At 33.6% G+C, this 27,325-nt stretch overlaps 1 protein-coding gene and 1 non-coding gene across 3 annotated transcripts in view; both read right to left on the bottom strand.

Annotated features, from left to right (window-relative positions):
• Positions 1-27,325, bottom strand: part of LOC129231868 (cytochrome P450 3A8-like) — a 220,151-nt gene that overhangs the window by 30,634 nt on the left and 162,192 nt on the right. The window lies entirely within an intron of this gene.
• Positions 2,022-2,095, bottom strand: Trnai-aau (transfer RNA isoleucine (anticodon AAU)). Its single transcript has one exon. It is a non-coding gene; the product is annotated as a tRNA-Ile (tRNA).

Below are 27,325 nucleotides of genomic sequence, written 5' to 3'. Positions count from 1 at the left end.
TCATGCCTGCACACGGACACGCATACACATGCATACATACACACACACACGCGCGCACCCACACACATGCGCCTACACAAACACACACGCGCATTCATACACACACACGCTCGTGATTGCGAAAAACATAATTTGAATTCAAGATGCCAAAAATTCAAATTAATATATATTTTTTAAAATTATGTTTTCTAATATATATGTATACTATATCACTAATATATTTCTAGCGGACCCGTGCGAAGTATTCGCACCCGACAGATGGATTTCAAAAACATTTCAAGTAATTTTTTAAAATAACAGGTAAAATGTGACTTGTTTGCTTATTTTTCACTGAAAGCTGTGAAAACATTTTTAAAATGGTATCTTACTTTTGAAGTTTGAAGCAATAAAGAAGTTATGGCTTACCCATAAAAACACCTTTGAGAAATAATACATATAAGGCAGTGAGAAGCAAAGGGATGTAAGTGAACATTTTGAAGTTTTGAGTAAAACTCACGTACTTGGTAGACTTTCATTGATTTTTTTTTTGTTTGTTAAATCATGCTGTACAGTAGCACCTACCAGGGCTACTAGTACTATCTCTTGCCCTAAGACAGAGGAGAGATTCTCCTACTATTTGTACTGGTTATCTCCAAGTTTTTAATTTTGCCGATTAAATTTTTTTGCTTCTCACTGCCTCATATGATACGGCGATTTACATGTTAAAATAAACTTTTTTTTATCTCCTGATTTCAACACAACAGACAATTGTGGTTTAGAATCCTGCCCCCAATGAATTAATATTATATATTCACGGAAATGTGCATCATAAAATAATATGAGTTAATATTATTTTTTTAATACAGTCAACTCTCAATAACTCGAAGTCCGAAGGGACCGGCAAAAACCTTCGAGTAATCGGAAGTTCCTTTCCCAGTTTCTCAAGACTAAATTTTATTTTCTTTTTCAGTAATAGTTCATATTAGATAATCTATAACACTTATAGTTTGGATAAAACTATAAGTGTTATAGATTATCTAATAAGAACTATTACTTAATTAATTATTTGTAATACGTAAATTATTTGTAATACGTACAATTATTTGTAATACGTAAAAATATCTTTACTACAGAAAATAAAGTTTATTAGTTTCTTCAAAAAAGGAAGTTATTTTTGGCTGCTTACATTTTTTATTTCATCTTAAAACGTCCTTAAATTTGTATGTCCTGGCTTATTTTCTTTTCTTTTGATCTCAGTTCGTAGTTCGTATTGCTTTTAATCGTCTTTTTGTTCTAAAAGCAGATTATTTGAGTCAACCAGAAAATGAAGTCTATACTTTTTTCAATTTGGCTAAAATTTTAAGTTTTTCAAAGACTCGCCAGCAATAAAATGTTAGGTCGTCATCCACGGCAAAAAATATCCGCTACGTTTCACGCAATCTTGCAACACTATGCGCATAAGGAGCACTACTGTTAACTGTATACATAATGCTGATAAGCAAAGCAATGTGTTAAAGGAAAAAAAATTAAAAACAATTTTTTTTTTCTTATTTTGGCTGCATTTTTATGCATAAAATGAAAACGAAACTTCGTAAAAACGTCGACTCAAAAGGAGTACATTCGAGATATAGAGACAACTTCGTATTGAAAACACTAAATTATTTTGGGACCGATTAAAAAATTCGAGCTAAAGAAAGATTCAAGTTATGAAGATTCGAGTTATCAAGAGTCGACTGTATATACTGACTGACAAGAGTCGACTGTGTCGGGGCGGGGGGGGGGGGGGGGCAAGTTTACCCCCCCCCCCCTCCCTTTGCTCTTTCTCTGTCGTAACCTCGTGCTTCCCAAATGCAGAGATAAAAACTTTAAAGGATTTTTCTGACAGAAACGTATTGTAAAACTATTCAAGACTTTTATCGGCACAACGGCCAAAACGATTATTGTAAAGAAATTCTTTTAAAATGATTAGTGTTTTCAAAAACCTAGACAAATAAATGTTGAATCTCAATGATAGAGTTGTCAAAAGAGTTAGTCAAAAAGCATGGCCCATGGGGGGATCGAACCCACGACCTTCGCGTTATTAGCACGACGCTCTAACCAACTGAGCTAATGGGCCACGATAGGTTGAGAATAAGTATAATACAAATGCACATAGACACAAAAATTCAGCTCTGTGCTTGGAGTTCTTAGTTCTATTTCGTAGTGTTAATTTATTTATCTTGATTGTTTAGCTTGTTCACAGCTGCAATTAGTGCTCGTTGATTCCTAATCAATCTTGACAAACTTAGATGATGCATAATATTTTGTGCGCTGTGTTTTTTCTTTGTCATAAGTAATTTAATTTAAAATACCGTTACAGAATTGTAGCAGAATTTTTTTATAATAGTTTATTTGCAACATATAACATATCTGTAGATGAAAAAAAAATTCGTTAAGAACATTAATTTCTTATGGAAACTTTTCCCTGTCGTAAACTTTTTGTACCATGAACTTCTGCGTTAGCAACCATCCTCTTTAAGTCTTGGGTAGGAGGTAGAATATAGTGCTGCTATCTATTGGTAACTAAAAATACTAAATAGAAAACATAATTTTCTTCTTAAATTCTCGGATGCTGTCTCAATACAGGGGTGCCCACAAGGGGGGATTATGGCGCAAGTTGCGCCATCAAAATTTTTGGGGGGGATTTTTTTTCCAGAACTTTTTTTTAATTTAGAACATGAAATTTTTAAATTTTGGAAACAAAAAATATTTAAACTCATTCAACAAGAAATAGAAGCATTAATGATACTTTTTCCGCGTACTTTTTCAGGGCCGTCGCCGTAGCAAGCCCCCGTTTTTCAGAAGTGTGGCCGACAATTTCATTTTAGCGATGCAACTAACGAAGAAAAAGGAAAACTCTTCGTTGCTTTAAAAAATTAAAATAGTAATTTATAAATGATCAAGTGAAATAATAGTGACAAAAAGTATTTTTTCTGTCAAATTTGAATAGAAAATGTAATCTTAAAATACAATTTAAGAACATCCATGATTCTCTTTTATTAAGAGTATCTAAGTATGGGACGCGCAAATGTACGCTTCAAACATTTTTATTAACACAAAAAAAAAAAAAAAAAAAAGTAATCAGTACAGTACACTTTTCACTAGGCCGCAGAGTGCGTATGTCTGCCAAGTCGGAAACTATGGTCTCGGCGCGAATTATAGACATTGTGCATAGAGCAAAATTTGGATAATGGAAAGGAGGACAGGTGACCAAACTAACATGTTGCACGCCTTGTATCTCGGTGGCCCTGGTTATACAAAACCATGCTTCGTGGTTCTGCAGTTTAAAAAAAAAATAATTAATATAAAAATACATAAATAAATAGGACAGCCCATAGAATAGGGGTCGCTGAAACATTCCCATATGTATATCCTTTTTTTTTTTTTGATGAAAAATGATGTCCTGAAAATCATTGTTAAGTGGAGAAAAATGTATTGGTCGCCGAAATAATTTGAAATAGAGAGATAGAGGGAAAAAAAAACAGTTAAGTGCAAAGAGAGATTCAAAGTATTATAATGAATACTCACACCAATTCTAAATGTTTGAATGTAAAAATCGGACGTAAATCAAAGTTTGATCAAGAGATACAGGTGTACATTTAAAATAAAACGAAGTGGAATAGAGACCTAAGGTATCGCAGAAAATTACCACTTCCCTTCAAAATGTTAAAAGTCCTTTTTCTAAGGCCGCAAATGCTTGTATTGCAAGAAAAAAAAAATATTGTGCGGAAAATTGAAAACTTGACTATGGAAAATCCAAGCAAATTATCGTGTTTGGCAAAGGAAAATTGGAAAAAAAATATTACCACAATATGTTCATCAATTATTGAAATTTCCAATGAAGATAGGAGGGACGTAACCAAACTGAAAGGAAGACTGAGGAACTCCAGACATTTCTTTTTACGTCCCCAAAGCTGGCCTAGAAGTGAGTTTTTAAAACTTGGGTTTTGAAAAAATACCGGGAAAACAATCTCAAACCCAATCCCATATCCTAACGTGATTAAAGATGGATTACACCTAAGTATTTAGGACTGCAATTTCGAAAAGCTGTGAGAGTGCTCTCAACGTAACCTCCGAGAAACGCCCTCTCAATTAATCATTCGTCATCATTCAAGGTCGAATCAATTTCGTCTTTTGGACTTTAATTAAAAAAATTAAAAAAAAAACTTCCTGAGGTGTCCCAAAACTGTCGTTCTCCAAATATTACCGAAGATTCTCAAAAATTTCATTGTTAAGGCTTCAGTTCAGAAAAATTTTCGGGGGAGATCTCCAAAACCTTCTATTTTTCTAACAGTATTTAAAATCGTCTACGATTGCGTTAACTGAATTTAATTTTGAAAATTTGCCAGGGGAGGACTCCGAATCTCTCCACCCATTAACATCACCGAAAATCTTCTAAAACTGCGGTTTCAACAGATCGAAATTTTCTCGAGAGAATGACCCCCCCCCCCCCCCCCACCCTCTCTCTCGCCAACATCATCGAAAAATGTCTTAAATCTCGCTTTTAGTGCTTCAATTCCGAAACATTTCTGGTCTCGAGCCCCTTCAAGACTCCCCATCCCTCTTTCATCGAAGGTTGGCTTAAATTACGTTTTCGGAGCTTTAATTTCAAGAAACTGGCGGTGCACTAAGTTTTAATCAAAAAAAGTCTACAATCGTGTTTTTAAGGCTTCAAAATTAAAAAAAATTTCGGTGGGGGGGGGGGGGGCGCATTTTTCTACCCTTTAATATCACCATAGATCATCTAAAATTGCATTTTTCAAACTACAATTTTCAGATTTTTCCCGAGGGAGAGCCTCTAGACTCCCCTTTACGTGTCACAATCACAAATAATTCACAATTGGGAATACGTGCTTGAAGTTTGTATTTTGAAAAATTGTAGAACGATGACCGAGTCTTTTCCTCTCTTGACATCAGTATAGGTCGTCTAAAACTGTTTTTCAAATAACAATCTTGAAAATTCCAGAGGGTGAGCCCCAGATCCCCTCTTCTGAACATAATTAAATATAACGTACGATTGTGTTGAGAACTTAGAATTGGAAAAATTATCGGGAGAGGCTATCCTGGACCTCCTCTCTTCCTTCCTCCCAAACTTAAAATATAGTATAAAACTGCGTTTTTAAGTCTTCAATTTCGAAATAATGCAAGAAGGTAGCCCTCCGACACCTCCTAATTCTGATTGAATATTATCCTTACGATTAAATTTATATTACTAGTACTAAGGTCTAGTAATATGACTATCCCTGCTAAACCAGAAGCCAAATCTTCTTTCTCCCTCTCTGCATATTGGAACATGCGCTTGAAACAATTAACGGGCCGCCAAAAGCGTACCTCCCTCCCCTCTCCGGTTTTTTTTAACCTAGCGACGGCCCTGGTACTCTTTCTAAAATTTAATGACCGTGTCTCTTTTACAATGAAGAGAACATCACAGACGGCATGGAGTAAGTGTCCGTTTCAAAGCTGGGTCAGACGATTTGATTTCTTTTAAATTTTTTTATAAATTTTCAGGAAGTAGCACAATTCTGCATGATGAATGCGTGTGTAAAAATAATGAGAGGGAGAGAGGCCAAAAATGTTTTATTGTTTGTAATAATTCTGACCAGTATGCTCTAGTCTTCCATTGATTCATTTGCATCTCGACAATTGTTAAGAACTAGTTTTGAAGTTTGCGAATAACATATTTTTTATCCCTCCAATTGACAATTAATATATTTTCCTCATTAACGAGCTTAAGCTTGTGAAGAATGTTTTTTTCTCTCTCTCATTTCACTTTACTCCCACCTTCTCTACCATTTTTAAACTGATTGTTTCAATTTATCATTAGATGATTTTTATTAAAACTTTCAGTGATGTTAATTTTCGCTGATGGAGGTAGAACAGTCTGTTCTTAAGGTTTTTAAGTTATGTTTCGTAATCATATTTACTTTCTTCTATATCTGATATGTGTAGAAGGATGTTTCATTCATTAAAATTCTCGAGTTCTGATTTTCGATGTGTGCTGAATAGCTGAATCCATGTTTGAGGATTTTCGAAACATATCTGTCACGGTGTGTCTAATTCATCTTTTTTGGATATGTAACTTCAATTATGGAAAATTTCCAGGAGAGCGTCCCCCACTGTAGCGCCAGAATAACACCCTCTTTATCATCAAGAGTTATCTAAAACTGCGTTTGTCGAACTGCAATTTTGAAAAATTAATAGGAGAGAGCCCTTGATTCCCCCCTCTTTCCTTAACATGATTAAAGACAAGCCTAGAATTGCGTTTTTGGAGTATCAATTTCAAACAATTGCCGGGGGAATGGCACCGAAATTCACCTTCCACTAACATTATCCAGATCTATCAAAACTGCGTTTTTAAAGCTGCAAGTTCGAAAATTTAAGTGGAGCGCCCCTCTCCCTCCCCCCTACTCTCGTCAACATCATTAAAAATCGTGTTAAATTTGGTTTTCAGGGCTTCACTTTCTAGAAAATTCTGGGAGAGCTTCCGAAAACTCGTTTTCTTAATGTCACAAAGGTCGGCTACAACTGCGATTTTAGAGCTTCAATTTCAGAAAACTGCTTTTCCCCTAACCATAGATAGCGTTTTTAAGACTTTAATTTTGAAAATTTTCCTGGGGCAAGCTCTAGGATCTCTTATTTCCCTAACATTACCACAGATAGTCTAAAACTGCGTTTTTAGAACTGCAATTTTGAAAATAAAGGAAAAGCCCTCTTTCACACAACGTTAAACTGTCTACAATTGCGCTTTTTAAGTTTCAATATTGAAAAATTACCGGGAAGGGCACACAAAACTTTTTATCCCCTAAACATCACCAGAGATCGTCTAAAACTGTGGTTTTAAAACTACAATTTCGAAAATTTTCCGGAGGAGAAACCCCCGGAACCCCTATCTAAGTGACAATAAAATAAGATTCATATTTTATAGATTCATATTGTATACATCCAGTAACAACTCCATCCAAGCCAGAAAGTTGAATCTACTCTTCTTGTAATTGTTCAAAAAATTGTTTGAAAAAAAAAAAGGTGTAGCAAAATTCAGGGGTACCCAAAATTTGTTTACTCAAGGTGCACGTTGTAAAATTTGGGAAGGCAAGGCAGATCAACAATCCAATAATACTCGAATTTCAGTTCAAATGCTATTTAGTAGCGCTACCCCCCCCCCCCCCCCCCCATGAATTTGGCTGGAAATTGCACACTCTAAAAACTGTTATATTTAACCCGATTCGAAAGCGAGAAAATTTTTTTTTTGGGGGGGGGGATTTGCGCCATTGAGCTTGGGGGGGATGGGCACCCCTGTCTCAATATGAAGAAAGTTTCAAGGATAATTTTTTAAACCCTTGAGTATGTGTGTGTAAGCTGCATGTGGATGGTTTATACAGAAAACTCCCGATTATTGGCGGTCGGATTATCCCCGGGTTTTTCATTTTTTTTTCTTTTTTAAACTGTCATTAAATGTTTTTTAAACTTATAATTGTGTTACTACCTTTTATAATGACCCCCCCCCCCCCAAAAAAAAAAGAACCGCTCAAATAAATATGTTTTTAGGAAATCATTTTTCTATTATTACTCCAACCGTCCAACCGAACAACTAAAACTTATTTTAAATTTCTCGCAGGGAACAAGAGTTAAGGAGAGAAACATTTTGAAGACCCTTCTATTCAGATTGACTAACGGGGAAAAAGGGGAAGGAGTGAAAGAAAGAGTGAATAACTTAGTTTTCAAAGCAATAATAACCTGCATGTGTTAACAATTTTTAATTTAAAGATTTTTCGTTGAACGAATTGAGATTTTTCTCCCAACATTATTTGCTTTTCTTTTTGTTAAAAAAACTTCGCTTTCTCAAGACAAATTCGTTTCTTGGGTAAAGGGTACGGATCCACTGACCCCTTCTGAATACCATTGCCTGGTGCCCTCTAAAGTAGAGTCCTCAAACTTTAACGATTCGCTGCATTATTTGAAGAACTAGAATTTTCTCACACGGTATCTTTGTCTAGTTTTATATACATACTAGTGGTACCCGCACCGCTTTGGCCGTAGTAGAAAATGAAAAGGTCATTTGGTTTGCCTGTATATTAACAAAAAATGGATGATGAATTTCTCGCCAATTGGCTATATTCATTTGCTTGCCCGTGTTACGGTTCCACGTTATGATAATTCCGTAATTTATTAGTCCACGATGTGATAATTTCCTCGGGAATTTTTTTTTTAAATTGGAATATAAAAAGAACAAAATCGAATTTTCAAAAAATGCTTCGAGGTGCACACCCCCATGCTACAAACTGATTCTGTGCCAAATTTCATGAAAATCGGCCGAACGGTCTCAGCGCTATGCGCGTCTGACAGACAGAGAGACTTTCAGCTTTATTATTAGTAAAGATTACTAGATGACCCGGCAGACCTTGTTCTGCCACATAAATTATTTCTAGGATTCAAAAACTGTTAGATAGTTTACAGCTTCGTCAGAATCGCAAACTGTATCGATGGTTTTGTATGATGCCAAGTCGCCAGGTCGTAACTCGAAGTTTATAAATCGTTAACCTTTTCACATTTTTTGCTGCCAAATATGGCTCTTTCTGCCAGCCACGCATGATGCATGTATCGTGTGCGTACATCGCGGTCAATGAGAACATTTTCTCGAATCAACGATAGTGCTGAAATTAGTGAACAATTTTATGCATTCAAAATTTTCATAGACAGCAAATTTTCATTCGTCGATATCTGACAATGGGTCTGAGAATTCGTCAGCAAATGAAGCTTGCAAGCATTTGGACGTACATGTTTTAGATGAACCTTTTCAACTTTACAATACAATGGCGTGGATTTCAAGCATCCATCCAGTAAAGTTTCTGCAATGCCAAAAGATACAACGGATAATGCGATGTCGTCATCAAATCATATTTCGGCAAAAATTGGCAAAATGAGAAATGTTTTGCTAGTTTCACATGGTGCATCCCCCTCTCCCATGAAAAAAAAAAAGCACCTTGTCCCACCGAAACTGCCAGAGGTATAATCGGAATGTCACTATCCAGAATTTCGTTTTCTTTTTCTTTCTTGTCTTTCTTTTCTTTTCTTTTTTTTTCTTGTTTGACACTTTTTTTTTTTTCAAAATTGGGAATCAAAAAATACCTATAACCTCAAAGTTTCACCCTTCCATTCTTTAATCGCGAATGTCCTAATTATCAAAATATCCCTGCAAAAGAATCAAAGAGCGAAATTGAAAATCACTGCAAAAGCCTTACTTAAATTATTCAAACGTTTTATTTGTTATCAAAAGACAGATGACATCAAATAAAAATTTTAAATCTTTGAGAGTTTTTCGATGTTTTGTCAAAGCGTCGCGTCATTTTGACACTTGGTAGTAGAAAAAAAAATCTAGATAGAGACACACTAATTACCTATCGGTATGATATATACATTACGATCTACTCTCATATCTGAAAAATACACATAAAAAACTTCATTATGAAGGATTATGAAGGTTATAAATTGCTATCTTTCGCGCATGCGCAGTTTTAAAATTAATTGCTTTTAACATTCATACTTCATTAAATTTTCAATCTTTTAATTTCAAATTTTATTAATATGTTTCATTTGTATGATATCAAATATTTTAGAAGTTTAGTAACGTTTGACAGGAAACTCTGCGCGTTATGAACCGAAAACCTTCAAATAAAATTTATTTTTGAAAGAAATGCTTATATCTACGTGGGTATAGGAGATTCTTGCACGAAAACATAAAAATTAATTCTTCTTAGTTTGTTAACTTATTTCTGAAATTTATAGCTTATTCCCAGCTTTTTACAATAAAGGATGATCAAAAACCTATTTTGTTTTCTCAATTTGTTGCTGGTCCCTTAAACGAATAGTAGATTCAATTTTTATTGGAAAATGACTGCTGTGACTTTATGCGAGAAACTTACAGAGCAATTGGTCTCTTAGTTCTCGAGAAAGCCGTAAAAATGTTAATATTTGAAAATGTCCCAATACTTTTGGTTATATAGTGTATATGTAGCCGGCTGGTGGCGTGATGATAAGGGGGGGCGCTGGCCTTCTACCAACCCAGGTTCTAGCCTGCCTGAGATGGTCAGTCGGCGGATTTTCAAGATGCTCGTTTGACTTAGAATTCCCTCAGCAAAATGAAATTCCTTGTGCAATTTAGCATCAAAGAGAGTCCAGGTGCCTCCAACTGGTGGAAACTGGGCGTCAAAAACTACTTGTGTCATGCATCAGCGCCGTAATGGTGGCACATGAAAGACTGATGCCTTGTCGGGGAGCGCATTAGGTCTGGTTATGGCCTAATGGCCTCTTCCTCTTACACGGCCCCAGTGGAAACAAAACAAATATATATATTGTTAAATTTGTTAAAAAGTTTTTTGGAACTTAGTTACTGTAGAATGGAATGAGCTCAGATTTCCTGGGATGACTGTTCATGCGAGAGAAGAAGGAGCCAATGATGAGAGCATGGAACTCATCAAAAAGTTTTGTAAGTGACCGAAAATTTAAGATTCTTTGTTTTACGAGCGGTGTTATCTTAGTAAAATTATTCAACCTCCAAAACTGATAAAAAAGATGACCGTTCTCCGTCGACAATTTCTGTGACAATAACTAAGTACTATAAACACAAATGTTTAAAAAAATTAATTTTCCTAAAAATAACTATGTGTGACTCAAACTTGTAAAAAATATATTTTTCTTTCAAATAAATACTTTTTTCCTATAAGCGCATGTCTTCTTTTGACACTAGTTAGTTCTACAATAGTTAGTCTTACAGTAACTAAATACTATAAACACAAATCTTTAAAAAAATTTAATTTTCCTAAAAACAACTATGTGTGACTCAAACTTGTTGTAAAAAATATATTTTTCTTTCAAATAAATAGTTTTTCCTATGAGCACATGTCTTCCTTTAGCACTAGTTAGTTCTACAGTGATTTTAAATAGTGAAAACCACTTTGAGCAAAATTAACCCAAACGTAAGGGTAATATTGCTCCAAATAAAAAACAATTAAAAAGGATGATAATACTTTGAAACAAAGTGATCAGTGTTCAAAAGTTAATTTCAGATGAGAAAAGCTCAAAAATGTGGGTCAAAGTACCCCGCGCTTATACGGTACTTCATAACTTAAGCAAATAATACTAAAAAAATGCCATCGTCACTTCTTTTAAGGATTTATTACTCATCACTATGCTGGATGTCAATAGAAATTTTATGACTCACTAAAATGTTGCTCGCCTCAAACCGGGTTTGTTCATTAAAAGCAAGTTATGCTTCTATAGACTTAACAGTCTGCTAGCTAAGTATTTCTGATTTCCACTTTGAATTTGGGTTCTCGTTAAGTCGGGACTCGTCGGGCTTGTAGTAAGCGAGTTCAAATGTATTTTGAACTGAATTTGTTTTCCATAAACTTATCACACCTGTAGAACTTAATGATATAGAGACTTGACTTTATCCCATCTAAAGTTATCAGTGTCAAACAACTCTTAGTCTTTATCACATCTGCTGTCTTTTAAGGACAAACGCGACATTCTACCATATAATTGCGTAAAACTCTCAGTGTCGATAGTTTGAAGAAACAGTGACAAATTGTATGAACTTACCAACAACTCGAATTTATTTTCAGTTATAAAAATGCTGTCATCCAAGAGCAGCATGATACAGGTAGAGGTCGTGAAACCTTCCAAAAAAATCATTGTTCGGTAAATTTTGTCTAACGATTCGGCAAATTTGGAAACAAAATTACACTATTGCAGTTTTTATCTGCTCGAATCTCTCTTTTCATTAGATGTATTTATATGTTAAAGCTCTAGATCAGCGGTCGCCAGTCGCCAACTGGCGACCATTTCATTGAAAATGGCTCCAAAGAATCAAAAGTGGCGATCATGAGTTTCTTTTTTGTTAAAAATAACAACGCGGTTAGACAAATACTACTTCCAATCCTATTTGATCCCTTCTCTTGAGTTTCCGGTAAGTGTTATCTTGAGTTTGCATTTCGTCGTTCATTTCAAACCGAATATTTTCAAAAAAAGTGGCATGACCATTCCTAACTAGTATTTAAAAATGATCCGTTTTTACGATCGAGATTTTTTTTTTTTGGTAAATTGTTCGTTTCTGCAATTCACGGCTTTTCCCAATTTCAAATTCCAGACATTTTCTGACTAATAAATAAACTAAAGCCTGTTTGAGTTCTCACAAACTTCATTTAGCAATGATTGCTTACATATTGTATTATCTTTAGAATATGTAAAACAGTTTTTCGATTATGCTTATATCTTTAAATTAATAAGTAGAGAAATGTGGGGCATAGTGAAATGGTTAAGATGACTAAGCCTTTTGAAATTGAACAAATTGGAAATAGTTCGGGGCTCTCCTGATGAAATAAGGTAGAAAAATTAAATATTTCGTCACATATTAACACTTTCAAAGCAATGTAATAGCGTTTATCTCCGAATTATATTACCCATCTTTCTCACGCAATTTGATATTAAAAAAAAAATTCTCTAGAGAGCATGGAATCATAACTCATTAAATGAATAAAGACGAGACATGCATTTCTCATGAAACTAGCAAGGCGCACTTAAATAACTCACTGGGTTTTGGAAACCCCAAAGCAGTTAAGTAGCACTTTGGATTGAAGCCAAATGTAGTTTAATGCAGCTCTTTTGAGTAAGTCTAATGTTATGCAGTAACAATGAAATACTTGCGCTCGTTTTGATCTCAGAAGGGTAGAAAGTTTTCCAAATGCCTTTTTATGCAAATTGTCTCGTAATTCGCTGATGGTGGACATTATGATTTTGAAAAGATAATCCAATTTTCTGTTGATATTGAAACAGCAGCAAAGAGGCTCACAACGAAAATATATCGTACATAAAGGCTTTTAAATGAATGACATGTTTTAACTACAACTTTTAAAGACATTAAATGTAGTCGCTAATTATTTCGGCATATAACTTAAACGTTTTCTCTTAAACTATCAAACATATTATATCACACTTGAATCTTTCAAGTGTTTACAAATAGTGTATACGAACTGGTGTACAAAAATTAAAAACTTTTCACTTCAACCCCTAAACTTGGAAAGTGAATTTCAGAATATATAGACAAAGTGTTATGCACGAAAAGAATAAATGAAACATGTTAGAGAAAAAAAAAGAAAAAAATTCATATTGCATAATTTATGGAATAAAAAGAAAAGTCAGTACTAAATATTTTTAGTTAGGATGAGCCGAAAGATTGATATTTCCGATAAGCGACTACTAACAGCAAAAAATAAATAAATAAGTGAATGAATGAATGAATGAATGAATTTCGGCATCCTGAATGTGAGAAAAATAGCTTAAACAGTTAATATTTTTGTATTTTAGATCGCACATGAGCCTCAAAGTTAAAAATAAAAAGGGGGAGGGGGTCAAATTTCAAATCATTTTACAAAAATATAAATATTAATTTTTTTTTTCGTTTCAATACCATTAGAATGCTTCCTTTTAACACACTTTTGATATATCTTTAAAGCTATTTACTTCCCTTTACAATTTTTAGTTTTGCACATAAGCCGTTAAAATTCTTGGAGTTAACCAAAATTTAACTTTTTTAATCGTTTTTTGGACATTGCAGTATTTCTTCTTTTATAGTCCTGTTTTACTCTGCGCAATAAAAATGCACTGTGCAACTGTTTGCAATGTAATGCTCATCCACCCAGTCAAGTGCGATAGTTACACATTTACAATATATATTTACAGATACAATTACTTAATATTTATAAACTAGTTTCTACGTTTTGATTTAAGAATTGCATGTTGGACATGTAACTTCGTTCTGGTATTGATGGTTGCAGGTTGAAAGACGTTCTTTCAACCTGCCACCACCTTTTTCATTTCTCCAGCTTTCAGCAGATTGACTGACCACAATTCATTCAACCGGCTAAATCGGATGGGACTTGTAAGAATGAAACATTGGCATTGGTTTAGTTTGCAGGAATGCAAAAAGAAAAAAAAAAATCATATTTTGCATATCATTGAAGTGGGAGGAATTACTTTAAACACGTAGTGGATAAAATTCTCTTCTAGCCGTAGAAGTAATTCTTGATGGATGATCTCTTGCCTTGAGTATTATTCAGTAAGCTAACTCTTTTTATGTTGACTATCGTCCACTGCTAGGATCAATCACAAGTTATCAAGGTTGGCATATTAGGCATTTCTTTGAATTACTGGATGCATGATGTTTAGGAGAAAGTCAGGCAAGTGACTTGCAGTTAAAGAATTTTTGCTTAGTGTGCTTCACGGTTGGTTTCAACTTTGTACCGAACCATACTGAAGCATTGCAATTAAGTAATTTCATCGCGTTAGTACTTCAATTCGAAAAAGATATAGTCGTTGATTTCGATTAGCACACATTAACCAACGTAATGATTTGAAGGTTCTTGATTTTTGATTGCGCGCTCAGGGTCCTATTTTTCTTTTTGTAGTGCACTGACAAAAAACTATAAATAGTTTTGGTTATTGCTGAACCAGTTTTTGAAACTCGGTTCTCGCGGTCATTGCCATGATTCCATCAGAGAGAATTAATGTACACTCAGGAACATTGGAAATAGAGCCCAAGAAGGAAACATTGGATTGAAGTGAAATTTAATATACAGAATAATACAGGTGAGAGATACACTTGATCCCAAAATCTAAACAATTGAGAAAAATACAAATACTGGCTAAAAAAATTAGATAAATACAATGCTACTTAAATTGCGCGTTGGATCTCCTTTTACTGCAATAGATGCCGCAACACGGTCCGGTAGCTAATTAAAAGTCTGATATGGTCCTCAGGCAGATGGACCCACAAATTTTGAACAGCCATTTTTAAATGCTTCACAGAGTAGTACGTGGGCATCTGGTGTTTCAGCTGATCTCATGCGTTCTCTATAAAGGATAAGTAGGGGGAACGGGCTGGCCATGGAAAAGTCTCAAAAGGACGTAAGAAGTTTTGAGCAACTCTAGCTGTATGCAAGCGAGCACTATCTCGCTGGAAAATTGTCCCTAGGAGACCATTTTGGAACGGTCCTACATTTTGTTGCAGGATGTCATTAACCCAACGCTGGTCCGTTAAGGTTCCACGTACCACAACTAGAGTGGACCGACTCTTATAGGCTATGGCCCCCTAGACCACTATGACCCCGCTGTGCGGGCAGTGTGTTATGCGACAGAATGGGTGGAATGGTACTTATATCCAGGGCGTCTCCACGCCCGTGCGTGGTTATCCTCTGACCCCGAAATGAACCGGGATTCATCACAGAATACCACCTTTTGCCAGACAGTGACATTCCACATCGCTTCGGCTTCGCACAATTGTAGACTAAGTTGCCTATGTGTTGGTTTTAAAGGGAGTACATGAAAAGGGCACTTGGACAGCAGATTCGCTTCCACAAGACATCTAGAAATGGTTCGATCAAGGGCTGCTACCCCTACGTGTGCTTGTATGGTTTAACGAGTCATTGTGGGATCCACGAGTGCTTGCCGCACGATCCTTCGATCATCTCTCCTCGTCGTCTTCCTGGTCGCTTTAGACCCGTTTTTTCGCACGTTCATGACGATGATCAAACCTCTCTCTAACTCGCTTTACTGTGAGAAACGTTTTCCAATTGTTCTCTACCTGGCATCCTTCACTCATTAAGGTTCTCGAACAATCGGGATGTAATCGTAACATTTATAAATCTTAAATTATGTACTGGTTTATATAGTACCTTTTTCTCGATTGCACCGATACTATAGGGTAAACGGTCATGAGCATTGACACCAATCTTGAATCATTTGCATATCAGATGTCACTCATCTTATATGCAAAATTTCGCGATAGTATACAGTTGCCTGAGTGTATTTCTATCTCTCACTATTATGATCCAATGATGAAATATTAAAATACACTAAAGGCTGTATTTAAGGCAAACATTTTTTGCTGTTAATATTTTAATGTTTTTCACAAGAGAAGACATAAATAAATGCTTTGGCAAAAAAATAATGGGCATTAAAACAAGCAAAAACGTCTTTTTTCAAACATAAAAGTACATTTATGTAATTAAATGGGGAAAAAAATGCCGTCTTTAAAATATTCAAAATTGCTTAAATGACAGTTTTATTATAATGTTCCCAGAAAAAAAATCAAACCAAGAATGACCCACATATTGAGATATAAAATCCAAGAACGTCAATAACATACGTAAATCAAATATATTTACTGGAAAATATTTTTTATGCATTACGTTATAATTTAATATGAATATTTATAGTAATTTTATTTAAGTGGTTTAAAAAAGTATTTAGTGCCCTCTAATGAAATTAAATTCCAGTTTAAAAAATTGGTATAGCCCATGTCAGTCCAGACATACCTTTTTCAATGAATACCCAAAAAGGGTATTTACTTGGGTATTTCTTTTTCTGCGAACTCTATTCATACAAATTACCCATATTTGTGGATATTATGAAATTGCATGTATATCTCTACTCATAACTAGCCGTTCCCGCCCGGCGGTGCCCGAGCTAAGACGTTAAAGGAAACTCGTTGAACAAAAAATATCTTAACCCCCGCCCCCCTTCTGATGTGACATGATCATTTTTCTTCAACTAAAATGAGTACACACCTTTTCAAAAGACCCATTAAAATCTCTTTGGAACTTAAAACTATTCGCCAAAACACATAAAAATATTAACAGTAGCTTTAAAACTCAAAATAATCTTTGAACTACGTAGTTCATCGCTTAACGCGCCAAGCCGAGTGAAGCGTTTTATTTTCCTGCAATTTAAAGTGTTTCGCCAGATAAACAATGCTAGAATAGAAACGTTACAAAGAAGAATCACAATTGAATAATACTACAAATCAATTTACTTAGATAAGTAACTTACTTCAACTATAAGAGCGAAAACAAACGTTGAAGAAATAAGGAAAACAAAACCCAATAGAAAAATCATACAAAATCAAATTATGTACCTGAACATCGAAAAAAAAAAAGCATTCAAAAATATGTTCACTGATCCCGAAAGCGTAGCATAGGCATGGTTCCTCGCAGCTATCGACACTATCGGTCAGCGCCTTCTCGAAAAGTTAACTTACCCCACGATCTACTAGGAAATTTATAGAACTTAAATTACCTCGCATCTATTAGGAAATCATAGAACTAAAACAATAAATTAGACATTTAATTTGCAATTACAAATATTTAGATCAATCTTATTTTAAAAAATAACCTATAGCCTTACTCAGTAAATGGACTATTCAACAAAAAAGAATTTTATTTTTCAATTCGAACCATTAGTTCCTGAGATTAGGGTGTTCAAATAAACAAACTCTTTAGCTTTATATTATTAGTTAATTATTAAGAAAAATAAGACAATGATACGTATATAATATTTTTGTTTTACGAACCATTTTTTGCATTGTTTAGGATTTTCTCTGAAAAGTACTCTCGAGATTTGCCTCATGGCTGACTCCAACTTACGCCCGCTGGATCACGATGCTCGCATTTTCAGGTCGAGCCACCGTGGCTACGCATACTATTCTGCAAAATTTTCTCCATTTGGACCAATTTGGAGCTCTGTTTGGCAAAATTATCATCATTCGGCAAAATTTGGAGCCCTGTTTGGCAAAATTATCCTCATTCGGCAGAATTTGGAGCTTTGTTTTGCAAAATTATCATCATTTGGCAAAATTTGGAGTTCCATTCTGCAAATTGAGAATTTCTGTCATCTCAAAAGTTTAAATTCGGGGTGCCCCTGATAACGTTTGAAGCAATACCCCGCATAAAATTATGAAAATAGAAGAAAACTTACAAATGATCAATCAAGCATTTGAATATTCAGTATAATATTTATAAACATTGAGGTTGAAAAAAGCAACCACTAGCCGTGCTAAGCACGAAAGTCGTATCAAAACTTTTCATCAAAATTGAGTTGCGGTCCCTAGGTGGTTTCTTTGTCACATATAACATTATTACAAAATTATTAATTTATTACAAAATTATTAATTTATTACAAAATTATACCTTATTACAAATTTTCATGGTCATTTGTTAATAGGAAATATTAAAAAAAAAAAAAAAAAAAAATGAAAAAGTTGCATCCGAATCAAATACATGGAGGCGCATAACATTAAACGGCTCTCTCTCTCTCTATTTCTCTTTTTAAACTCAGCTACAGATACGACTTTTGCGCTTGCACGGCAGTACTGCACTAATTGAAGTTACTTCAGTCTCAGAAAGAGACTTCTCAGCTTGGCATAACGGAAATCCAAGGTCTGATGACAGCAAACAGTTTTCTCAACTTAAGAATTCCAATTTCTCCCGAAGGAGGCCCCGAAAAAAAAGTTAAGGATTAGGATTATTTATTCCTTCTCATGGAGCTACATATTTTCTATGCCTAGTCTTGTCTCATAGAACATTCGAATGATATTTGTGGGAGTTCAAAGTTACTTATTTAAAAATTATAAGCAGTAAAACATATATGTACTGCTATTATCATTTGATAGTGTTGATTGTGACCGTGAGTTGTTGTTATTCGTAAATAATTTCAATTTTCGATGCACCAAAAGTTTCTCGTACCGCGAAGTGAAAGTTATTACTTCAATTTCAGTTAGAAGTTGTAAAGTTTGTTTATTTTGCAAAGTTTAAACTGTTGATAAATAAAGTTATATTAATAAATTATTTTAAAAAATGGTGTGTTTCTGTGCATGTGCGTTGTACAGGTACACTTGCCCCGTCACGGATAAGTTGGCGAGCAGTATGGTGTAAGTTAGCGAATTGGAAAAACTCATAATAGACGTGGAAAATTAGAAATCGAGCCTCTGGGATGGTTTGAATCAGCAAGTAAAACTTACCCACGAGAAAATTAAAACGAAATTAGCATTAAAATGGGGTTAAAAATAGATTTTCCACTATGGAAAATGTTTTACTTCCATTTTAGACGTAAGTGCTAAAAAACGCAAACGCTATATAAATTCAAAATGCAAAAAATAAATGATAATTGTTACATTTTAATGCATTTTTTATACTTTTTGATGATATTATTGACAAACACATTAACTGTTCGATACCTGGAAACTTTATGTTATTGGTACGGAAAAGCTATAGAAGTTGAAGACGAATCTGGAATGAAAGTCTGTTACTTTGTTTTATAAGCGATTTATTTTTAAAATTGTAATTAAAAATTCAGGATTACTGCTTTTAAAGCCTTTTTTTAAATTATTATTTTAAACCATTTTACTTCATTGATTTTGTATCTTTTCCCACTTTAATTGCACTTCTGTTTCAAACTTACAATTAATAGATCATTATAATCAGAAAATTCATTAGTTAGATTTTTATTTTTAGTTTGATTTTGATGACAACTGAATGAAAAAATTTGGTATTTAAGTTTTAATATAATTGAACATCTTCCCCCGTTATAAATACATCTGATTGAAATTTTTACTGATGTAGTATTGTTCATTTGTTTTTTAGTAGTTCAAATTGAACTGTGCTTATTGCAAAATTTAACTGAAAGTATCTGTTATCAGACTATATCGATAAACCAAAGATAAGAAGTGTACTTTTAAATTTTTTGGCTTTTTCAAAATTGATATTGCCTTTTGTCCCCCTCATGCAAAACTGCGCTTTATTATTATTGACAAACCTTTCTGTTTACTTTGATTAATGTCGCAGTGACTTTTCTATTTCAATTCTTGCTTTTACTGGAAATATTTTAACCATTTTTTGCTTATTGGTTTCACGGCAGGTGTTTAACATGCAAGTAAAAGTATATAAAGAATACCTGAAATAAGTTAGTTAAAACTATACTAAATGTAGTATCTTTACAAAACCTTCATTGATCTATTATAAAATCTATTTCCATTCTTGAAAGGTTTCTTTTATCCGCTTGCCGAAAGGCAATCCCTGAAAATCCCGTTCTCCTTTCAAGCTAGTTCTAGAAAATTCAATTGACTGCATTAAAAGATTGCTCCATTTACTTACCATACCAACTACTTTAATGAGATTAGGTGAATTCTCATTTTGTTCTGAAATTCTTCCAATTGTTGAGAAAAGAAATCGACTGAATGATGATTAGCGTTCAGGAGTTAGTTAAATGTTTAATCTTAATGTGAGAGAGGTTATAAAATGTAATTTTTAAGATCAGTATAGGATCTCGTAAGAGCGTTTAATTCCTTAGTCCCCAATTTCATACTCAGTTCGATTATTGTTACTTATCATTACATCATACCAATGTTTAATTTAATGTGAATTGAGTGAATAATTAAGTGATCTTTTCCGCACTAAAACAAGATAACAATGGTTGACAAAAAATTTTGATACCAATGGTCGCAATGGTAGATAGAATGTTTTATTTTTGGTAAATAGAATGTTTTAATTTTTAAAGAAAATTTTAGTTGTTTAAAACATGATATCCGTTTTACAATAGAAAAGTGATATGTTTTGAAATGCATTTGATTTGTTCTCAAACTATTTTTCTATTAAGCAATCAATCTGACTTCATATTCGGAGCTACAGCAACGACATTCCGTTGTTACTTTTTTATGATTTCTGAATATTACCAATATTTTGATAGTGACCAACCATAGTTATCCTTTTAACAGCAAAGGCATGATTTCGGTTGACAGTGGCAGAATTACACGTTTGGGGGTCCCTTCGCAATGCATTTCGGGACTCTACCAATCACACATAGGCCTATCACAGAACTATGAAAAACATTTATCATCTGCATTTTTGAATCTCATTCGTGGCCCGTATGGTCTTGGGGGCCCCTCGCAATTGCTATATTTGTGACGTGGTAAATCCATCACTGTCGGTTGAAACAGTTTTTCTGGTTATTTTAAATTGCCCTTATATATTTTTACAATACGGGGAACTTTAGTATAAGCTCATACATTAGCTAGATAACCAAGGTTGCTGAAAAGGTGTACTATTAAATATTCTGATTTCAGAAGACTCGTAGATAGCGCAGTGTCGGATCTAGGGGGGAACAAGCCGGGGATCTTGTCCCGGGATGCTACTTCTGGGGGGGGGGGGGGGGGGGGACGATAAGTTCATGTCTGTGTTTTTTTTTCGTTGAAACTCAATAATAGCTTGAGGAAGATGGGTAGGGGTGGCAGTTTCATGATTTCCCCCTGCTCGGAATAAATCTAGATCCGATACTATGAGAGCGCTTTTGACAAAACTGGTCCACCCGCTCCCAGCCTTCTCTAATAATATCCATAAAAAATTTACATTACTTTCTACCCCCTTCCTTTTTTTAAGGACAAGAAAAAAAAAAGGGCGGGGGGGGGGGAACAAAATAGAATAATATTTATTGAAAAGAGTGCTAATCACTTCTTTTTATAACGTAAGTTTATTTTCAAGAACCTAGGCTTGCTAAAATATTTACACCTGTTAAAATATTCAACTTGAAAGCACGCACCTGTTTTATTTTAATTAAACTATCTGAAAAGTTCGGTCAGTAAGACTAAAAAAGCGAACCTAGTTCTTACAAATTATGTTAAAAGTAATTAACAAACTGTGATAAAAAAAAATTTTTTTTCTTTGGTTCTTATGTTGGGCAGACTAGGGCATAAAGCACACTTTTCAACTTTCATTTATTTTCTGAACAAAATTTAAACTTGCAATGTGAATGAAAAAGCCTGGGCTGTGGAGTTGGAGTCGTACCGAGTTTGGGGTAAAAGAGTCGGAGTCGTAAGAAAACATGCCGACTCCAACTCCGGGCTTTTTTTCTTCTTTAATTTTCACTGACTCTCATTGCATTTAGAAAAAAAAAAAAAAAAACTGAATTGGTTCATTCATATATAAAAGGCTACTAATAAGTAAATAGCTACCATTGGCAAGCAGCTGAGTTGATTGTTCATCGAACTTTCTGTAGTTTTCCCCTAGTTTGCTTGTTTTATAACTTTCTTTAACTAATAGCAACTGTCAGCTAACGGTTTTGTTGCCTGACTAACATTTTCAAGTTATCACTTTCGGAAAAAAATTGTAATATATTTTTTACTTCGATCTCAGTTACAAAATAGTAAAAAGAACGTATCCCTTGAGCTAGTCAGGATCCGAAGCTCGGGTGGAAACTTTTGAGGATGTTCGGCAAATTCAAATAAATTTTGACACCAAAGCACGAATCCAAAAGATCTGATAAAATATATCTAATGTTTTTTAAAACCTAAATACTATTTCTATAGTTCTACTATTTCTATTCTATATCGCAACACTCAATAACTGCTGCGAACTGGCCCGTCGGCCATTCGGCACCCTCGAACGTATTCTCGTTTTTTTTTTTTTTTTTTTTTTTTTTTTTTTTTTTTTTTTTTTTGCGTCCTCAAACCTATGCGTTTTTGTTTTCTTTTCTTTTGTACCCTCAAACCTGTGCGACTTCGGTTTTTTTCTTTCTTTCTTTTTTTTTTTTTTTTTTGTTTTGCGTGATTGAACCTGAGCGCTTTTGATTTTGTTTGAGCCCTCAAGTCTGCGCAACTTCGTTTTTTTTTTTTTTTTTTTTGTGCCCCCAAACCTCTGCGCTTTCTGTTTTTGTCACCACATTCAAACGTTTTTCTTTTTCATTTTACTGTATTTGCGTCGTCGAACGTGTGCGCCTTCTTTTTTATTTTTTATTTTGAGCCCTTGAGCCCTTGAGCCCCTCCGCGCCTTCATTTCTTACTGCGCCCTCAAACCTGTGTGCCTTCAGTTTTCGTTTTGCTCCTCAAACCTGCGTACCTTTGGGGGTTTTTTTTTTTGCCCTAAAACCTGTGCGTTTTCAATGTTTTTTTTTTTTTTTCGTCCTTTGAGAGTCAAGGTTGGTGCCCTCTTGGGGTATTCAGTTCGCCTCTGAATGTAGTGCACTTTTGTCGCTTAAATTTTATAAATGAAATTTAATTTAAGATTTATTAGGGAAAATTTTCCGAAACTCTGAAATTAACTTGGAATGTCACGCACCAGATGGGTGTCCCCCGGGGTGGACCGCTCCTTCAAGAGAGTTTAAACATGAAAAGAGGAGTAAATTAATCTTTTACATTTTTTAAAAAATAATCTCTCTTTAAAAATCGCAACTATTGTAAAATTTGATTTTCAAATCGAATTTCTAAAATTATATGTATCTTTGTTTTTCAATTTCATACAACGCGAAAGTTTAATAGAAAAGAGGCGAATTGAAAAACTAAATAAGTAAATAAATAAATAAGCCAGAGTCAGAGTTGGAGTCGGAGTCGGAAGTTTCAAAATCCAGGAGCCGGAGTCTGCTATTTTCCTTCGACTCCACATCTCTGGAAAAAAACTCCCTAATATTCTTTAAAACTTCGTAACCATATTCTATATCATACATCCCCATAGATAATTTTACAACATTATTTTTAACACACCATGAATTAAAAAACCTAAACTGCATAATAACACTTCTGATGATTTTCAAAACTAAAGAAATGGTGAGTGATGAGGGAAACATATTGTAGACATTTAGGTACTTCGTGTGTTTGCAAATTCAAATATGTACGTGTCACTATTGTCCGAAGTTGTCACTGTGAAAAAAAGTTTTTTTTTTAAATCAAAGTTTAGTAATAATGTTTGTTTCTTTTTCAGTAGATATAATTTTGAAACATTCAGAAAATAAATTATCATATTATTTACTTTTATATTTAGAAATCGCTTACAATAAAAATACTTTCGAGCAACTAAATTCTGATTTGGAAAGTAACGAGTTCTTCGTATTGGACACTTTCCCGAATCGATTATATTGAATTCAGGATAATGTAACTACGAGATACTGCGGTGCCCTACATTATTTATTAGTTCTCTGCTTCATTTACGATTGTTTCGAGCTAACTTTGTAATGACTCTTCAAAAGAACTTTAGTACTTAAAACTGTGATATAGAAGTGAGAGTAAAAGTGATGATTGCGCATTTTCAGACATTTTATTTTTTTCTGCCGTTGGGGGGGTAAAGCCCTCGATCCGTCTCTTAAGTGGCGACATGCTCCATCGTCCGCCATTTTGTGTCGTTCCGCAACTTCCTCCCTATCTCAATAGTAGAAAAATACCGAGTTTCGCTCATTGAAAAGTATCCTTTATCAACGAATGTTTGCAGGTTTTTAAGGGTAACTTATGTAACTGACAATATACGTACAAAAATGTTGAATTTTATCTTAGTAAAATGTATTTTTTATTATTAAACCGCATATTAGTAAAAATGTGTTTCGAAGGAATTTTCGATATTTTTAGGAGTAATTTCTTTTTTTTTTTTTCCACCATAAAGACCTTCTGAGTTACAAATTACCTGAAGTGTTTTGAATATGCGATTTATTGTTAGAAATTTGATGTAGTAGAAAAGTAGTGAGCTAAATTAACTACGTTATGAATTGTTTGTAACTTGGGCAAGAGTTTGAACTTATTCATGTATCATTTATATTACTAATGTGTGTAGTTTTCTTATAGAAAATTATTCACATCTAAAAAATTGCAAAATTTCTTTTTGCCTTAATTAATAAGGTTTATTTTCAGCAGGACTCTTTTTTTTTTTTTGAATTTTACCAACACTTGCTTGTTTCTCATGACGATTTTACATTAAAAAATGCCTTTCATTTAAATCAGATTTTTAAAGTTACTACTAGTTCTTAAAAAATCAACAAAATCATAATAAAGTGTTTTAACCAGTTTTAAATCAATATTAAAAAAATAATATTAATTGAATCATTTGATACCAATAGGAATTCAAATAAAAGAGTGCAGATTACATCTTTGACGAACTGTTATAAATTGCAATAATGAATTTTAATAAATCAACAGACACTAGAATAAATCATATATATTTTTTTTATTGAAACATTTTCGCGTCGAAGAAATAATTAAACGAGAACAGCATTTTTCCGGACAAAAAAAAAAAAAAAAAAAATAAATAAATAAATAAAAAAAAATAAAAAATAAAAAAAAAAATAAATAAAAAAAAAAAATCTTCATATAATTGTATAAATTGGCTTGAGTTATATGTTACTGCAATCTCAAAGAAGCTTAATTTTTTAATAAATAATTTCACATTTTTAATATCTTGAGATTTTAGCACAAAATAGATGAATAATTAACTTGGCAACACACTGAAACTCATGCCTATGACACAATTAAAAGCAAAACTATGTTTTCTTAAAACAATTTTGCTACAGTTATTGAGACATTTTGAAACTAACTAAACAATAGAAAATTTACACTAGAAATAAATAAAAATAATTAGCATATTTAAATTCTGACGGCTTTGTTCTCTTAAACTCAGAACTATCAGTTTTAAAAACAGGGCAAATATTTTACTGCTGCTAGCAATTTATTAGGTGCCGTTACATAGTTAAGCTTTTTACAATATTTGAAGGTACTATATATGCTTTTAGTGAATATCCTTATCATACCATAAAAATCAACACACTATCAGACATTTTCATGAAAAGTAAAAAATATTACGGTTTCAACAATAATTTCAAAAAGTATCTGAAATTGCACAGAATTGAATTGAAAAACAGAAGATATCTGTATTTGCAACAGTATTTCACTATTAGTGGAAAAGTGTTTGAAATTTGAAATGATGTTACACACAAACTATTTTTTACGTTAAGCAATGTGCGAAAAGTACATGATACATACATGGAGTAGGTAGATGTATTAAAATTAATTTGAAATACCAAATAGATGTCAGTTCTTTATGATAAAATATTTACATAATCTATGAGGCGGCACTTCATTTCATTTACCCATAGGTAATCGATACAACTTTTGACCCGATTTTGAACTGTTTGAACATCCAAATGCACTACACCAAGGCATCGTCACATTTAAAATAGCTTTTGATGAAAATTACGAAGAGCAAAGAGAAAAAATCTGGTATTCCGCACAGTGAAATCACACAGGCAGCGACACAAAATGGCGGACTGAGCCCACGTGATTGCCCACCTCCAATCGCAGTCGAAAGCGGCACGCAGTGCATAGATCAAAGTGTGTCGCCACTTAAGAGACGGATACAGGGCTTTAGTTGGGGGCGCACACGGACAAAAATATAAACATGTATACTAGGGAGAGTAGCTCCCTTTGGGATACTTTTCTTATTCCTTTTTCTTTTCCAATTGCATGATATAAATCAATTGTTGTCACATTTTTACCTGGTATTTTAAAACCATTGCCTAAATTATTGTGTAGATTTCAATCCTATAAATGTATGTGAAATGTTCAAAAATTGAATTACAGTTTACATGGAACCGTTTAGGAAAAGATGGATGTTTTGACAGGTTTCACAAAGTTATTTAAAATTTAGTACAAATATTTAAAGTGGTAATGATTAACTACTTGGATTTGCAGTAAAAAAACTTATAAATAAACACAAGTTATGTCGATTACATAATTACATAAAAATGTTCTAAACACATCTTTTTAGGAATATTTTGAATGAAAAATTGGTGTACATCATGTGTTCCAAAGTGGCACTATCCCAATAAGAACCATAGGCTTACTGAACTCTTAGAATGTCATGCCCATAAGCAAAAAAAACTAAATTGTTAAAAACCAGGAAAAAATTTTGAGCACCTGATAAAATATTTCTCAGAGTTTATATGCAAATTCAATGTAACACGGCTTATAAAAGATCCTTGTTCTTAAAAGAAAAAGAAAATAGTTACTATGGTCATATTTTAGTCGGACCCCGGCCATGTTGTTAGGTTTAGCACTAGAACTATGACTATAAGCTATATTGTAGAGAAAACTTTAAATATCTTTGTATTACGTTTGATTTTAGCATATTTTTATTAAAAATGTACTTTTAAATGTGATTGAATTCAAGTAATATCTACTCATTACTCGAACTTAATGAGATATTGAAAAGAGAAAGTGAGCTCGAAATTTGGGCAGGCTTAGATTGCAACTTCCTAAAGTCGTTCAGAAGTAAGTAAATAAATGACTGAAAAGGTAAATATATGCGCTTTCATTACTAACACGATTTACTGGCAATGATTATTAATAACCCTAAAAATATTCCCTGAATTGCGTAAATTTTCTAAATTACGTGTACAGAAACTGCAAGTGATTATAAAAGTAAATCCTTGATTAAAATAATTCTTACTTAACTTAAAATAATCCTTATCATACATTAGAAATCTTGTTTCATTCTCTGGAATACAATGTCTTTCATCAGAAAAATAATTAAATAACAATAATAAAAATAAACATCGAAAAACTTTCTTTTGGGCTACTAACTCATGTCACGCAAACACGCGTTAAATAGCTGATTCTTCTTTTGCACTCTAGTTTTTCTCATTAACTAAGTTATGGTGTGATGCCAAGTGA

This window comes from Uloborus diversus, chromosome 10, assembly GCF_026930045.1.
Source record: "Uloborus diversus isolate 005 chromosome 10, Udiv.v.3.1, whole genome shotgun sequence".
Lineage (NCBI taxonomy): Eukaryota > Metazoa > Arthropoda > Arachnida > Araneae > Uloboridae > Uloborus > Uloborus diversus.
This window is presented reverse-complemented; position numbering and strand designations above follow the sequence as displayed.